The sequence below is a fragment of the Ranitomeya imitator genome, chromosome 4, assembly GCF_032444005.1.
Source record: "Ranitomeya imitator isolate aRanImi1 chromosome 4, aRanImi1.pri, whole genome shotgun sequence".
NCBI lineage: Eukaryota > Metazoa > Chordata > Amphibia > Anura > Dendrobatidae > Ranitomeya > Ranitomeya imitator.
In genome coordinates, this window is record NC_091285.1 from 475,349,733 (window position 1) to 475,367,597 (window position 17,865).

The window sequence follows — 17,865 nt, forward strand, 5'->3', positions numbered from 1 at the left end:
ATTTCTCCTGTTACCCTTTGTAAAATAAAAAATTGCAGGCTAAAAGATCATTTTTGAGAAAATAATTTTTTTTTTTTATTTTCATGGCTCTGCGTTATAAACTTCTGTGAAGCACTTGGGGGTTCAAAGTCCTCACCACACATCTAGATTAGTTCCTTTGGGGGTCTAGTTTCCAAAATGGGGTCATTTCTGGGGGATCTCCAATGTTTAGGCACACAGGGGCTCTACAAACGTGACATGGTGTCCGCTAATGATTGGAGCTAATTTTCCATTTAAAAAGCCAAATGGCGTGCCATCCCTTCAGAGCCCTGCCGTGCGCCCAAACAGTGGTTTACCCCCACATATGGGGTATCAGCGTACTCAGGACAAACTGGACAACAATACTTGGGGTCCAATTTCTCCTATTATCCTTGGCAAAATAGGAAATTCTAGGCTAAAAAATCATTTTTGAGGAAAGAAAAATTATTTTTTATTTTCATGGCTCTGCGTTATAAACTTCTGTGAAGCACCTGGGGGTTTAAAGTGCTCAATATGCATCTAGATAAGTTCCTTGGGGGGTCCTTGGGGGGCGACATGGTGTCCGCTAACAATTGGAGCTAATTTTCCATTCAAAAAGTCAAATGGCGCGCCTTCCCTTCCGAGCCCTGCCGTGTGCCCAAACAGTGGTTTACCCCCACATATGAGGTATCGGCGTACTCGGGAGAAATTGCCCAACAAATTTTATGATCCATTTTATCCTACTGCCCATGTGAAAATGAAAAAATTGAGGCGAAAAGAATTTTTTTGTGAAAAAAAAGTACTTTTTCATTTTTACAGATCAATTTGTGAAGCACCTGAGGGTTTAAAGTGCTCACTAGGCATCTAAATAAGTTCCTTGGGGGTCTAGTTTCCAAAATGGGGTCACTTGTGGGGGAGCGCCAATGTTTAGGCACACAGGGGCTCTCCAAACGTGACATGGTGTCCGCTAAAGAGTGCAGCCAATTTTTGATTCAAAAAGTCAAATGGCGCTCCTTCCCTTCCAAGCCCTGCCATGCGCCCAAACAGTGGTTTACCCCCACATATGAGGTATCGGCGTACTCAAGAGAAATTGCCCAACACATTTTAGGATCTATTTTATCCTGTTGCCCATGTGAAAATGAAAAAATTGAGGCTAAAAGAATTTTTTTGTGAAAAAAAAGTACTTTTTCATTTTTACGGATCACTTTGTGAAGCACCTGGGGGTTCAAAGTGCTCACTATGCATCTAGATAAGTTCCTTGGGGCGTCTAGTTTCCAAAATGGGGTCACTTGTGGGGGAGCTCCAATTTTTAGGCACACGGGGGCTCTCCAAACGTGACATGGTGTCCGCTAAAGAGTGCAGCCAATTTTTGATTCAAAAAGTCAAATGGCGCTCCTTCCCTTCCAAGCCCTGCCATGCGCCCAAACAGTGGTTTACCCCCACATATGAGGTATCAGCGTACTCAGGACAAATTGGACAACAACTTTCATGGTTCAGTTTCTCCTTTTACCATTGGGAAAATAAAAAAATTGTTGCTAAAAATAATTTTTGTGACTAAAAAGTTAAATGTTCATTTTTTCCTTCCATGTTGCTTCTGCTGCTGTGAAGCACCTGAAGGGTTAATAAACTTCTTGAATGTGGTTTTGAGTACCTTGAGGGGTGCAGTTTTTAGAATGGTGTCACTTTTGGGTATTTTCAGCCATATAGACCCCTCAAACTGACTTCAAATGTGAGGTGGTGCCTAAAAAAAATGGTTTTGTAAATTTCTTTGTAAAAATGACAAATCGCTGGTCAAATTTTAACCCTTATAACTTCCTAACAAAAAAAAATTTTGTTTCCAAAATTGTGCTGATGTAAAGTAAACATGTGGGAAATGTTATTTATTAACTATTTTGTGTCACATATCTCTCTGGTTTAACAGAATAAAAATTCAAAATGTGAAAATTGCGAAATTTTCAAAATTTTCGCCAAATTTCCGTTTTATCACAAATAAACGCAGAATTTATTGACCTAAATTTACCACTAACATGAAGCCCAATATGTCACGAAAAAACAATCTCAGAACCGCTAGGATCCGTTGAAGCGTTCCTGAGTTATTACCTCATAAAGGGACACTGGTCAGAATCGCAAAAAACGGCAAGGTCTTTAAGGTCAAAATAGGCTGGGTCATGAAGGGGTTAAAGTGATGAGGATCGTCATGGGACATTATGGATTACCTTCTCAGCGGACAGGTGTGGAATATTGTGCTTTATTATTTTAGTTTTGTTGCAGAAGACGTTGGCATAGGTAGATTAGGTGTTTGGTAAGTATGGTTAAATTAAGATTATTAAAAGAGTCTGTGTCATTAGATTTTATAGGGTGACCTTATGTCAATTTTGTTCTGGGGTTCCCGTGTAGACTAGCCAGTAAAGTCTAAGCAAACAGCTGTGAGCTGATACTAGTAGCCTGGGAAACTTTATGGCCATAGGCTCCTTCCAGAATATTAACATCAGCCCTCAGCTATCGGCTTTACCTCTGCTGGTTATGCGGGAACAACACAATTTTTTTCCTTTAAAAAGAAACAGTTGCTGTCTGGTTACAGCCTATGTAAGTTCATTCTGTTAGCACTCCTACATAGGCTGGTGACAATGTGTGTGTTTGTGTGTTTGCATTTACTTATCGGCTTAGTAATGAGGGTGTCGAGCTGACACCCTTTCATAACTAAGCCTAGATCTAGGTGTCAATGACAGCTGCTGACACCAAGCCCTACTACTGCATCAGCATGAAAAAGGTGGTATTGATCCAAGAAATTATATCACAAAATTTTTTATTTTAATATATTTATCTCAAAAAAGCAATAATTGCTGTGCAAAAACGCATACAAAAACGCAGCAAAAATGCACCAAAAACGCATGCTTTTTCCGCAGCATTTTTCCTGCCAAGAGATGCTGAAACCTTGTAGAAATTTCTGCAAGCAAATACTCAACATGCGCACATAGCCTTATATTACTATTCTGTTTTGTTAGTATATGAAATAATAAACAATAATAATAATAATAATCAGGGATAATAAAGATTCTAATACCCATTATCCAAATATTCCATCAGGATTTAATTCATGGCGTCATCCAGGAAAGAATATTTGTTGTCTTCGACCCGGTTTACACTGCTTATTGGCCCTGATATATCATTGATGTTTCTACAGTTTCTACATTTTGCACCATTTGCACCAGGATTTGCAAACTTGGCTTCTAAAAATTGGCAAACCACTGGTTAAAGACATAAAAGAGCATTTTTTATTTTAGGCCAAGTTCATGAACTGCTTGTGCAATTTGGAAGACTTTGTATGGAAAACATCAGCGAACACCACAAGACAAAAAAAAAGAAATGGGACTTCAATAAATTGCAAATGGTGAGTCGGGCCCACTGTCTTGAATACTTTGTGACATTAATATGTACATTTTCCTTTTTGACACAATCAGCTCTTGTGATATTGTACTGGAACTTTGTTTATGTGATTAACTATATGCTGTATGGCTTTTTCTGTGTTTATTTTACTACCTGCCCACATTTTACTGGTGTAAATACTCCAAGTTGCTTAAATACCATTCTTTATTCATGGCATTGTTCAGTGTTCTCAAAATTGTGGGTGAGCACACTTCATTGGCTAAAAAGCAACCCCACACATGAACAGTCTCAGGATGCTTTACTGTTGGCATGATACAGGATTCATGGAAGATCGCACCATTTTTGGGGGGAGGGGGCAGTCATCTTTCCAGATGTCATAGTCAAAGGTCAGAAAAAATAACTTTACCCTAGTCCTCTGAAGTTTAACCTTCAGCTATGTGCACACGTTCAGGAATGTGTGCAGATTTTTCATGCAATTTTCCTGATGAAAACCTGATATTTTCTTCCAGAAATCCGCATGCGTTTTTGGTGCGTTTTTGGTGCGTTTTTGGTGCGTTTTTTTCTAGCGTTTTTGAAGCGTTTTTAAGAACAAATAAAGTTGGTTAAAAAAAAGGAAAAAAAGAGACTCTCAATAGGTCATTTCCTGTTCCATCCCCTCTTCTCCATTTTGCCTTTTTGCTGCATTCAACATGCCGCACGTTCAGCCCCATTGGCGTCTTTCGCCACAACAAAACCATCTTTTGTTGCTGACGGCACTGCTTTTGCTGCACCACCACAGTGAGCAGGTAATATAATGTCATTAGATGTGCACACTATGCGGACTATGCTGTGGATTTGTAGTGTTTCTGTTGCTGCGGATAGGCTACTTCCCACTTCCGTAACGCTCCCTCGCAATCTGTCGTTTTGGGATAAAACGGATCCTGCATATGTGCTTGCAGGATTTTATTTTCCCATACACTTGTATTTGCAATGGTTTGCGACGTTTTGCCGCACGTTGCATCCATTGTGCGATGTATGTGTCTTTTTTTGGCAGACCGTCGACACGTAAAATCCTTACCTACATGTTTTTCTTGGTGCATCGCATCCGCCATTTTTGACTGCTCATGTGCGGCAGAAAATACACCCCCTCCTCCCCAGACTGCAGAATGGGCAGTGGATGTGTAGAAAAAATGCATCTGCTGCCCACGTCATGCAGTTATTTCACAACGTCCATGGGTATGTTGGCGCCAGTGTATTGCGACGGAACAGTACTGATGGAAGTGAAAGTAGCCTTAGCAGCGATTGTATATGCGTTGTACAGTACCATCTATATATATAATTGTCTATTTTTCCGTCTGTCTGTCTGTCTGTCTTTCTGTCTGTCCTGGAAATCCCGCGTCCCTGATTGGTCGATGCCGCCAGGCAGGCCTCGACCAATCAGCGACGGGCACAGTACCGACGTTGAAATCCCGCGTCTCTGATTGGTCGAGGCTGCCAGGCCAATCAGCAACGGGCACAGCGACGATGATGTCATAATGGTTGCCATGGCGACGATGATGTCATAAAGGTTGCCTCGATCAATCAGCGACGGACACAGTCTGCCGCGAATTCTTGAATCATCATTGTCCATATACTACGGGGACATGCATATTCTAGAATACCCGATGCGTGAGAATCGGGCCACAATTCAGTGTAAATAATAAAGACTATATTCTCCCATAGGAGCAATCTCGGAAAAAGATTAGAAGACGTCCAAAACGGATGTGGGTTCATCCCATTATTAATGAACGGGAGGAAAAGGGACACTTCCATGTCCTTTACCAAGATTTAAGGAGGTAAGATATAGGTAGAAATGATATATTGTCATCTGTGTTCACCTTTTTTTTTTTGATGTTATAAACTGTTGTGTTATATATCTGTGGTTTTTGAATTTTTTCTTTTTTTTTTACATTCAGTTTTCCTGAAAAATTTATCCAGTTTTGCCGGCTTACGATTCAGGCATTTGATCGCCTTCTGATAATTCTGGCTCCACAACTCAGCTACGAAGACGCATGCGAAGATCAATCTCTGCTGAGGAAAGGCTGCTCATCACCTTGCGGTAAGGCCCTTTTTAAAAAAAAAAAAACACAAACTCCACACATTGGCCCCATAGTTAATGCTGCAACAGTGCCGCCATAATGCTGCCACTGCGCCACAATGCTGCCAATGCACCCCAGAATGCTGCCACTGCGCCACAATGAAGCCACAGCCCCATAATGCTGCCACTGCGCCACAATGCTGCCAGTGCCCCCATAATGCTGCTATTACCTCCCAATGCTGCCAGTGCCTCCATAATGCTGCCACTGCGCCACAATGCTGTTAGTGCCCCTATAATAATGCTGCCACAGTGCCGCCATAATGCTGCCAGTGCGCCACAATGCTGCCAATGCACCCCAGAATGCTGCCACTGCGCCACAATGCTTCCACAGCCCCCATAATGCTGCCACTGCGCCACAATGCTGCCAGTGCCCCCATAATGCTGCCACTGCGCCACAATGCTGTTAGTGCCCCTATAATGCTGCCACAGTGCCGCCATAATGCTGCCAGTGCGCCACAATGCTGCCAGTGCCCCCCAGAATGCTGCCACTGCGCCACAATGCTTCCACAGCCCCCATATTGCTGCCACTGCGCCACAATGTTTACAGATCTAGTGCCCCTGAATCGTACTAGTTATGTTGTCATGCATATTTTCATCGTTATTAAAAATATTCTAATTTTTAAAAAAAATTTTCCAGGTTTTTGGCCACAGGAGAGAGCTACACATCCCTGCACCTCCAATTTAGGGTTGGCAAATCCACCATCTCTCAAATTGTGAGGTGCACATGTGCCGTCATCTGGCAGAAGTTGCAGCCCATCGTGATGCCTTGCCCAACCGAGGAGACTTGGCTGCAGGTTGCAGCAGGCTTTCAGTCTGTGGCCAATTTCCCCAACTGCGTAGGTGCTGTCGATGGCAAACATGTGAGAGTGCTGAAGCCACCAAGATCAGGATCACGCTTCTTTAATTATAAGAAGTATTTTTCTGTGGTCCTGATGGCGGTGGCTGATGCCCATTACAAGTTTGTTGCCATCGACGTTGGTGCTTATGGCAGTTCTGGGGACTCTCGGGTGCTGCAATCATCACAGATTGGACTTCAAATTCTTCGAGATGGCGGAACGCTCCCAGCCCCAAGACCTTTGCCTGGTTCCACACATCCTGTACCCTGTGTGATGGTATCGGATGAGGCATTTCCCTTAAAAACTAACCTGCTGCGCCCATACCCACGAAGGGCACTGGATGAACGGCGGAGGATTTTCAACTATCGGCTGAGCCGTGCACGAAAATATGTGGAATGCACCTTTGGGATCATGTGTAGTCAGTGGAGGATCTTTCACACTGCCATCCAGCTAGATACGGAGACCGTTGACACTGTGATCAAGGCATGCTGTGTTCTCCACAACTACGTTCGGGACTACAGTACAGAGGTAGTTGAGGAGTCACAGCTGTCTGAATTAATTGCAGTGGACAACTTGGGTCAAGGCAGGCAATCCATCTCGGGGTTGCGTGTGCGAGAAACCTTCACTGACTACTTCATGAGTCCTGAAGGTGCCGTGCACTGGCAATACTCCTGTGCCGGTGTTGAGCAGCCTGAACAGCAGAGAAGATCGAACACCTAATCCCCATCAAGATGTCAGCCTGTTCAGAAGAGCAGATCGGATGGCTAACCCCAAAGCAATCAAAGCCCTTGTGTTCTTCATCAGTACAGCTGAGCAGATTGGATGGCTAACCCCATGCATTCAATGTCCTTTTGTTCTTTATCATTTAAAAAAAAAAAAGGAATTAATAAATAAGAATTTTTTTTGAAAAATCAAACCTTGTGTCCGCAACTTACTCTTTACTCACTGACAGTTATTATCCCATTACTCACAGTTCATGTTCTGCAAATTGAAATAACCTTTTTTTAAAATAAAAAATTACCAGACATTTTTGCAAATACAAATTTAGTTTTTATTCATAAACTAGCTGAAGAGCCCGGCGTTGCCTGGGCATAGTAAATATCTGTGGTTAGTTATAGCACGTCACTTCTCTTATTTTCCCATCACGCCTCTCATTTTCCCAATCACATCTTTAATTTTCCCCCTCACATCTCTCATTTTCTCCCTCACACCTCTCATTTTCTCCCTCACTCCTCTCATTCCCGCCTAACACTTGTCATTTCGACCTCACATCTGTCATTTTCCGATCACTCCACTATTTTCCCTCACTCCTCTCATTTTGCACTCACACCTTTTCATTTTCACCTCACACCTCTCATTTTCACCTCAGTATATACATGTTTGTCATCTCCCTTATATATAGTATATACCTGTATGTCATCTCCAGTATATAGTATATACCTGTATGTCATCTCCCCTGTATATAGTATATACCTGCTGTGTGTCATCTCCCCTGTATATAGTATATACCTGTATGTCATCTCCTCCTATATATAGTATTTACCTGTATGTCATCTCCTCCTATATATAGTATATACCTGTATGTCATCTCCTCCTATATATAGTATATACCTGTATGTCATCTCCTTCTATATATAGTATATACCTGTATGTCATCTCCTCCTGTATATAGTATTTACCTGTGTGTCATCTCCCCTGTATATAGTATATATCTGTGTGTCATCTACTCCTGTATATAGTATATACCTGTATGTCATCTTCTATATATAGCATATACCTGTATGTCATCTCCTCCTGTATATAGTATATACCTGTAGGTAATCTGCTCCTGTATATAGTATATACCTGTGTGTCATCTCCTCCTGTATATAGTATATACCTGTATGTCATCTCCTCCTGTATATAGTATGTACCTGTATGTCATCTCCTTTATATAGTATATACCTGTGTGTCATCTCTCCTGTATATAGTATATATCTGTGTGTCATCTCCCCTGTATATAGTATATACCTGTGTGATCTCCTGTATTAGACCTCGTTAACACGTTATTTGCTCAGTATTTTTACCTCAGTATTTGTAAGATAAATTGGCAGCCTGATAAATCCCCAGCCAACAGGAAGCCCTCCCCCTGGCAGTATATATTAGCTCACACATACACATAATAGACAGGTTATGTGACTGACAGCTGCCGTATTTCCTATATGGTACATTTGTTGCTCTTGTAGTTTGTCTGCTTATTAATCAGAATTTTATTTTTGAAGGCTAATACCAGACTTGTGTGTGTTTTAGGGCGAGTTTCATTTGTCAAGTTGTGTGTGTTGAGTTGTGTGTGGCGACTTGCATGTAGCGACTTTTGTGAGATGAGTTTTGTGTGGCAACATGCGTGTAGCAACTTTTTGTGTGTCGAGTTGCATGTGACAGGTTAGTGTAGCAAGTTGTGTGCAGCAAGTTTTGCGTATGGCGAGTTTTGCGCGTGGTGAGTTTTATGTCTGGTGCCTTTTGAGTATGTGCAAATTTTGTGTGAGGCAACTTTTGCATGTGTTGCAAATTTTGTGCATGTGGCAATTTTTCCGCATGTGCAAGTTTTGCGTGTGGCGAGTTTTCCATGAGGTGAGTTTTGCACTTGTGGCGAGTTTTGCGTGAGCCTATTTTTTGCATGTGGCGAGTTTTGCGCGTGGTGAGTTTTGAGCGGCGACTTTTGTGTTTCGACTTTTATGTGGCGAGGTTGGTGTATGTGTGGTGAAATGTGTGCTGAGGGTGGTATATGTGTTCAAGCACGTGGTAGTGTGTGGCGCATTTTGTGTGCGTGTTCATATCCCCGTGTGTGGTGAGTATCCCATGTCGGGGTCCCACCTTAGCAACTGTACGGTATATACTCTTTGGCGCCATCGCTCTCACTCTTTAAGTCCCCCTTGTTCACATCTGGCAGCTGTCAATTTGCCTCCAACACTTTTCCTTTCACTTTTCCCCATTATGTAGATAGGGGAAAAATAGTTTGGTGAATTGGAAAGCGCAGAGTTAAAATTTCACCTCACAACATAGCCTATGACGCTCTCGGGGTCCAGACGTGTGACTGTGCAAAATTTTGTTGCTGTAGCTGCGACGCTTCCAACACTTTTCCTTTCACTTTTTTCCCCATTATGTAGATAGGGGCAAAATTGTTTGGTGAATTGGAACGCGCGGGGTTAAAATTTCGCCTCACAATATAGCCTATGACGCTCTCGGGGTCCAGACGTGTGACTGTGCAAAATTTTGTGGCTGTAGCTGCGACGGTGCAGATGCCAATCCCGGACATACACACACACACACACATACACACACACACACACACACATTCAGCTTTATATAGTAGATAACACTGTGTACTACACATAAAAACAAAACGTCTTTAAATGACGTAGGTATTATAACACAAGGACAAACATTGTCCAGAACAGTCCATCAACAATGGACGTTATCATAACCTGTCAACAGGACAAAATAGTGCATCAACAATGGATTTGTGAACAACCTGTCAACAGAACAGTTTTTTTCCAAAAAAAATATGTGTACTACACATAAAAATGTAACGTCGGTAACAGACGTAGCTTGTAGAAAACAAGGACAAACATTGTCCAAAACAGTCCATCAAGAATGGACGCTACCTGTCAACAGGACAAAAGTGCATCAACAATGGATTTGTGAACAACCTGTCAACAGGACAGGGGGGTTTAGGAACTAAATCCTCAAAAAACTGCTGGTACTCTGGCTCGTACCCATACCCCGGAAACATTTCTTGCGACGAAATACTCGTGTTTTGGGAGACATTATGCCCAGAACTTTGACGAGTTGTACAGTGGCTTGAATTATAGGCTTCTGCAGCGTCGGGCCTGTGTGCTGCATGGAAAAAACGTTGCGAAGCAGCTGCTGGTGGTGGTGGTGGCGGCCCACTTGGGATAGTAAATGCTTTCATAATTGCTACAACTATGTCTTGTGGTGGGGGGATTGGTGATGGGACAGCAGCAGACATTAGAACTGCATTAACTGCTGTCATGCACAGGCTCTGCCTGTCCCATGTCATGGACCTTAGGCGGCTAGCTATCACAGATCCATATTTATCCATTTCATCTTGTGGAGATGAATGGTCTATAATATTGAGGGTTCGACTTGTGAGTGCTTCAATGGCACTAGTCGAACCCTCCTTTTTTTCCCCTTCTTGGGTGCTGCCCTAACCATTGGCACAGGACGGGCAGAACCAGACCCCAACCCAGTGGGCCTTGAACCCCCAACAAAGGAGCTGGACGCAGCGAAAGAGGCAGCAACAACAGCGGAAGACAACACCGCCGCATCCACCGCAGAGGACGAACTTGCCACAGTACAGGTGGGTGGCATAACTGCAGCATGCATGGAGGATGACTGCCTAGGCAAGGGTGGATTTGGTGAGGAGCACATAGGATAGTCCTCCACCTCCTCTCCATCACCATGCTCCAGGCTGTTGTCTTCCTGGACCGGTGGGGTTTCGGCCCTTACATTGCCTTCATTTCTGTACAAGGAATAAAAAAAGACTTCGTCAATAAAAGAGTACTGTGAAACGTGGAAAATACAACAAAATATATACATATATATAACTTACCGCCGCAAATTTCTGCTTGTTAAAATTAATTGCAGCTGGTCTGCAAACGGCAGCCTCTTTTTTGAGGGCGAGCTGCCACTTTCTGCCTTCTGTGCCTTCATCAGTCTGTCGGTCACAGATCTCCAACGTTTTTTCACATCTTCCACTGAAATGGAACAATTTAAAAAAATTATAAAGGAAATAGATGGTGGCCCAATTCTAACGCATCGGCTACTACAGAATATGCCTGTCCACGTAGTATATTGCACAGGACAAGTACTATATTGCCCAGCCACGTATGTCCACAAGTTTCACCAATCCAAAGTGGCACTGGACAGAGGGGATTTATGATCAGGTTGTGGAGTGATTTCGCAGAGACCGCTGACACGACAGGTACTGCTGCATCGAACTTGCCGCTTGCACTGTCAAGGACAGGGCGGAAGGTCGGAGGGTGAGAATAACGTTATTTTTATTATTTTTTACTTTCGATCTTTGTACTAGTGATGCTGCATAAGCAGAATCTATAGTAAAAACATTGTCAAACAGGGTTAGGTGCATAACCAGAGTGCGTAACACCTCGCTTGGTTAACGATGGCATTAACCCTGTGTGAGGCCTGACTAGAGGGGAGTATGGAGCGGGCACTAACTGCGGTGATGAAAGAGCGGCCATATTGACGCCAGTCTGAGCCCGTCGCACATTGGTCGTGGCAATGTTTGTGGGCTTTTTGCCACAACAAACCAGCCACTTGGATTCCATGAAAGACAAAATCCGCAAACAATGAATATCCGTGACAGACAGAAGGACAGACAGAAAGAGGGAAGTGACACAAAATAGACAATTATATAGTACATACTTAATAAAAATAACACAAATTTAACATACTTACAAATACGTTTTTGGCCCGCTTTTGGTAGCTGAGGCCACTGCGGATAAATTTCTGTTACAATGGCTGGCCAGGCATCACGTTTAGAAGCGGAGGCTTTGTACTCCTCACTGGCACGGTCCCAGACCTCCGGGTGTTTTTCTATCTACAATTTTGATAGAGAACCAGTCACTACATTTGATAAAATTATTATTTGGATAAGAAATATAAAAATATCTGTACACTAAATGGTGCCACGATTCTAACGCAGCAGTTATTATACATATGTATTTCTGTATATAGCAGCCACATACTATGTAGCACAGGCCACGACATTTTGTAGAATACCCGATGTGTGAATACAGGCCACGCAGTACATAACAGTGTACATGCAGTATATGGCCGGCGTCACACTCGGCATAAGACAATACGGTCCGTATTTTACGGCCGTAAATCGGTGAAAATTCCCCAAAATATTGGTCCATATCTCCTCCGTAGGCAGGGTGTGTCAGCGCATTTTGCGCATGGCATCCTTCGTATGTAATCCGTAGGGCATCCGTACTGCGAGATTTTCTCGCAGGCTTGCAAAACCGACATACGGACATACAATGGATCCATGTGCTCCAAAAATAATAAAAAAATATACACTCTCTCTCTATATATATATATACATCTACTATATAAAGCTGAATGTGTGTGTGTGTGTGTGTGTGTGTGTGTGTGTGTGTGTGTGTGTGTGTGTGTGTGTGTGTGTGTGTGTGTGTATGTGTGTATGTCCGGGATTGGCATCTGCACCGTCGCAGCTACAGCCACAAAATTTTGCACAGTCACACGTCTGGACCCCGAGAGCGTCATAGGCTATATTGTGAGGCGAAATTTTAACCCCGCGCGTTTCAATTCACCAAACAATTTTGCCCCTATCTACATAATGGGGAAAAAAGTGAAAGGAAAAGTGTTGGAAGCGTCGCAGCTACAGCAACAAAATTTTGCACAGTCACACGTCTGGACCCTGAGAGCGTCATAGGCTACGTTGTGAGGTGAAATATTAACCCCGCGCTTTCCAATTCACCAAACAATTTTGCCCCTATCTACATAATGGGGAAAAAAGTGAAAGGAAAAGTGTTGGAGGCGTCGCAGCTACAGAAATAAAATTTTGCACAGTCACACGTCTGGACCCTGAGAGCGTCATAGGCTACGTTGTGAGGTGAAATTTTAACCCCGCGCGTTCCAATTCACCAAACAATTTTGCCCCTATCTACATAATGGGGAAAAAGTGAAAGGAAAAGTGTTGGAGGAGTCGCAGCTACAGCCACAAAATTTTGCACAGTCACACGTCTGGACCCCGAGAACGTCATAGGCTATATTGTGAGGTGAAATATTAACCCCGCTCTTTCCAATTCACCAAACAATTTTGCCCCTATCTACATAATGGAGAAAAAAGTGAAAGGAAAAGTGTTGGAGGCGTCGCAGCTACAGCCACAAAATTTTGCACAGTCACACGTCTGGACCCCGAGAGCGTCATAGGCTATGTTGTGAGGTGAAATATTAACCCCGCGCTTTCCAATTCACCAAACAATTTTGCCCCTATCTACATAATGGGGAAAAAAGTGAAAGGAAAAGTGTTGGAAGCGTCGCAGCTACAGAAACAAAATTTTGCACAGTCACACGTCGGGACCCTGAGAGCGTCATAGGCTTCGTTGTGAGGTGAAATTTTAACCCCGCGCGTTCCAATTCACCAAACAATTTTGCCCCTATCTACATAATGGGGAAAAAGTGAAAGGAAAGTGTTGGAAGCGTCGCAGCTACAGCAACAAAATTTTGCACAGTCACACGTCTGGACCCCGAGAGCGTCATAGGCTATGTTGTGAGGTGAAATTTTAACCCCGCGCTTTCCAATTCACCAAACAATTTTGCCCCTATCTACATAATGGGAAAAAATGAAAGGAAAAGTGTAGGAGGCAAATTGACAGCTGCCAGATGTGAACAAGGGGGACTTAAAGAATGAGAGCGATGGCGCCAAAGAGTATATACCGTACAGTTGCTAAGGTGGGGCCTCGACATGGGATACTCACCACACACGGGGATATGAACACACACAAAATGCGCCACACACTACCACGTGCTTGAACACATATTACCCTCAGCACACATTTCACCACAAATACACCAACCTCGCCACATAAAAGTCAAAACACAAAAGTCGCCACTCAAAACTCGCCACGCGCAGAACTCGCCACATGCAAAAATTAGGCTCTTGCAAAACTCGCCACAAGTGCAAAATTCTCCTCATGAAAAACTCGCCACACGCAAAACTTGCACACGTGGAAAAATTGCCACATGCACAAAAGTTGCAACACATGCAAAAGTTGCCTCACACAAAACTTGCACATACTCAAAAGGCACCACACATAATACTCGCAACGTGCAAAACTCGCCATGCGCAAAACTTGCTGCACACAACTTGCTACACTAACCTGTCACATGTAACTCGACACACAAAAAGTTGCTACACGCATGTTGCTACACAAAACTCATCTCACAAAAGTCGCTACATGCATGTCGCCACACGCAACTCAACACACACAACTTGACAAACGAAACTCGCCCTAAAACACACACAAGTCTGGTATTATCCTTCAAAAATAAAAATCTGATTAATAAGCAGACAAACTACAACAATTGCACCATATAGGAAATACGGCAGCTGTCAGTCACATGACCTGTCTATTATGTGTATGTGTGAGCTAATATATACTGCCAGGGGGAGGGCTTCCTGTTGGCTGGGGATTTATCAGGCTGCCAATTTAGCGTACAAATACTGAGGTAAAAATACTGAGCAAATAACGTGTGAACGAGGTCTAATACAGGAGGAGATGACACACAGGTATATACTATATACAGGGGAGATGACACACAGATATATACTATATACAGGAGAGATGACACACAGGTATATACTATATAGAAGAAGAGATGACATATAGGTACATATATATACAGGAGGAGATGACATACAGGTACATACTATATACAGGAGGAGATGACATACAGGTATATGCTATATATAGAAGATGACATGCAGGTATATACTATATGCAGGAGGAGATGACACTCAGATATATACTGTATACAGGGGAGATGACACACAGGTATATACTATATACAGGAGGAGATGACATACAGGTATATGCTATATATAGAAGATGACATGCAGGTATATGCTATATATAGAAGATGACATGCAGGTATATACTATATGCAGGAGGAGATGACACTCAGATATATACTATATACAGGGGAGATGACACACAGGTATATACTATATACAGGAGATGACATACAGGTATATACTATATATAGAAGGAGATGACATTCAGGTATATACTATATATAGGGGAGATGACACACAGCAGGTATATACTATATACAGGGGAGATGACATACAGGTATATACTATATACAGGAGATGACATACAGATGTATACTATATATAAGGGAGATGACAAACATGTATATACTGAGGTGATGAGGTGAAAATGAGAGGTGTGAGGTGAAAATGAAAAGGTGTGAGTGCAAAATGAGAGAAGTGAGGAAAAATAGTGGAGTGATCAGAAAATGACAGATGTGAGGTTGAAATGACAAGTGTTAGGGGGGAATGAGAGGAGTGAGGGAGAAAATGAGAGGTGTGAGGGAGAAAATGAGAGATGTGAGGGGGAAAATGAAAGATGTGATTGGGAAAATGAGAGGCGTGATGGGAAAATAAGAGAAGTGAGGTGCTATAACTAACCACAGATATATACTATGCCCAGGCAACGCCGTGCTCTTCAGCTAGTATATATATATATATATATATATGTTAGTGAGACACACACATATATATATATATATTTCATACAGCGCTAGATAGCTTAAAAGCCGGTAATTCAATTGCCGGCTTTTGCTATCTCCTTCCTAAACCCGACATGATATGTGACATGGTTACATACAGTAAACCATCTCATATCCCCATTTTTTGGCATATTCCACACTACTATTGTTAGTAGTGTGTATGTGCAATATTTGGGCTGTCTATCTACTAAATTAAAGGGTTAAATGGCGGAAAAAATTGGCGTGGGCTCCCGCACAATTTTCTCCGCCAGAGTAGTAAAGCCAGTGACTGAGGGCAGATATTAATAGCCTGGAGAGGGTCCATGGTTATTGGCCCCCCCTGGCTAAAAACACCTGCCCCCAGCCACCCCAGAAAAGGCACATCTGGAAGATGCGCCTATTCTGGCACTTGGCCACTCTCTTCCCATTCCCGTGTAGCGGTGGGATATGGGGTAATGAAGGGTTAATGCCACCTTGCTATTGTAAGGTGACATTAAGCAAAATTAATAATGGAGAGGCGTCAATTATGACACCTATCCATTATTAATCCAATTGTAGTAAAGGGTTAAATAAAACACAAACACATTATTTAAAATTATTTTAATGAAATAAAAACAATGGTTGTTGGAGTATTTTATTCTACGCCCAATCCAGTCACTGAAGACCCTCGTTCTGTAAGAAAAAAAACATAATAAACCAACAATATCCTTACCCTCCGCAGATCTGTAACGTCCAACGATGTAAATCCATCTGAAGGGGTTAAAATATTTTGCAGCCACGATCTTTGCTAATGCAATGATGCTTGTTATAAAAGGCAATTCAGTATCACAATGGACATGGAGGTCAGAGCACATACCGTGATCTGACAATAACTCAAAATAATAGAACGAGCTCTGAGACGTGGGAACTCTGCAGACCGCAATCCCTAATCCTCTCCAAACAACACTAGAGGCAGCCGTGGATTGCGCCTAACTCTACCTATGCAACTCGGCACAGCCTGAGAAACTAACTAGCCTGAAGATAGAAAATAAGCCTACCTTGCCTCAGAGAAATACCCCAAAGGAAAAGGCAGCCCCCACATATAATGACTGTGAGTTAAGATGAAAAGACAAACGTAGGGATGAAATAGATTAAGCAAACTGAGGCCCGACTTTCTTAACAGAGCGAGGATAGGAAAGATAACTTTGCGGTCTACACAAAACATAGTAACATAGTAACATAGTTAGTAAGGCCGAAAAAAGACATTTGTCCATCCAGTTCAGCCTATATTCCATCATAATAAATCCCCAGATCTACGTCCTTCTACAGAACCTAATAATTGTATGATACAATATTGTTCTGCTCCAGGAAGACATCCAGGCCTCTCTTGAACCCCTCGACTGAGTTCGCCATCACCACCTCCTCAGGCAAGCAATTCCAGATTCTCACTGCCCTAACAGTAAAGAATCCTCTTCTATGTTGGTGGAAAAACCTTCTCTCCTCCAGACGCAAAGAATGCCCCCTTGTGCCCATCACCTTCCTTGGTATAAACAGATCCTCAGCGAGATATTTGTATTGTCCCCTTATATACTTATACATGGTTATTAGATCGCCCCTCAGTCGTCTTTTTTCTAGACTAAATAATCCTAATTTCGCTAATCTATCTGGGTATTGTAGTTCTCCCATCCCCTTTATTAATTTTGTTGCCCTCCTTTGTACTCTCTCTAGTTCCATTATATCCTTCATGAGCACCGGTGCCCAAAACTGGACACAGTACTCCATGTGCGGTCTAACTAGGGATTTGTACAGAGGCAGTATAATGCTCTCATCATGTGTATCCAGACCTCTTTTAATGCACCCCATGATCCTGTTTGCCTTGGCAGCTGCTGCCTGGCACTGGCTGCTCCAGGTAAGTTTATCATTAACTAGGATCCCCAAGTCCTTCTCCCTGTCAGATTTACCCAGTGGTTTCCCGTTCAGTGTGTAATGGTGATATTGATTCCTTCTTCCCATGTGTATAACCTTACATTTATCATTGTTAAACCTCATCTGCCACCTTTCAGCCCAAGTTTCCAACTTATCCAGATCCATCTGTAGCAGAATACTATCTTCTCTTGTATTAACTGCTTTACATAGTTTTGTATCATCTGCAAATATCGATATTTTACTGTGTAAACCTTCTACCAGATCATTAATGAATATGCTGAAGAGAACAGGTCCCAATACCGA

General features: G+C 42.6%; 1 pseudogene; it reads left to right on the forward strand.

The window, feature by feature from the left end:
- The window catches only part of LOC138674561 (uncharacterized), a 65,240-nt pseudogene extending 58,137 nt beyond the window's left edge, over nt 1-7,103 (forward strand).
- Nucleotides 7,104-17,865: the final 10,762 nt, after the last annotated feature.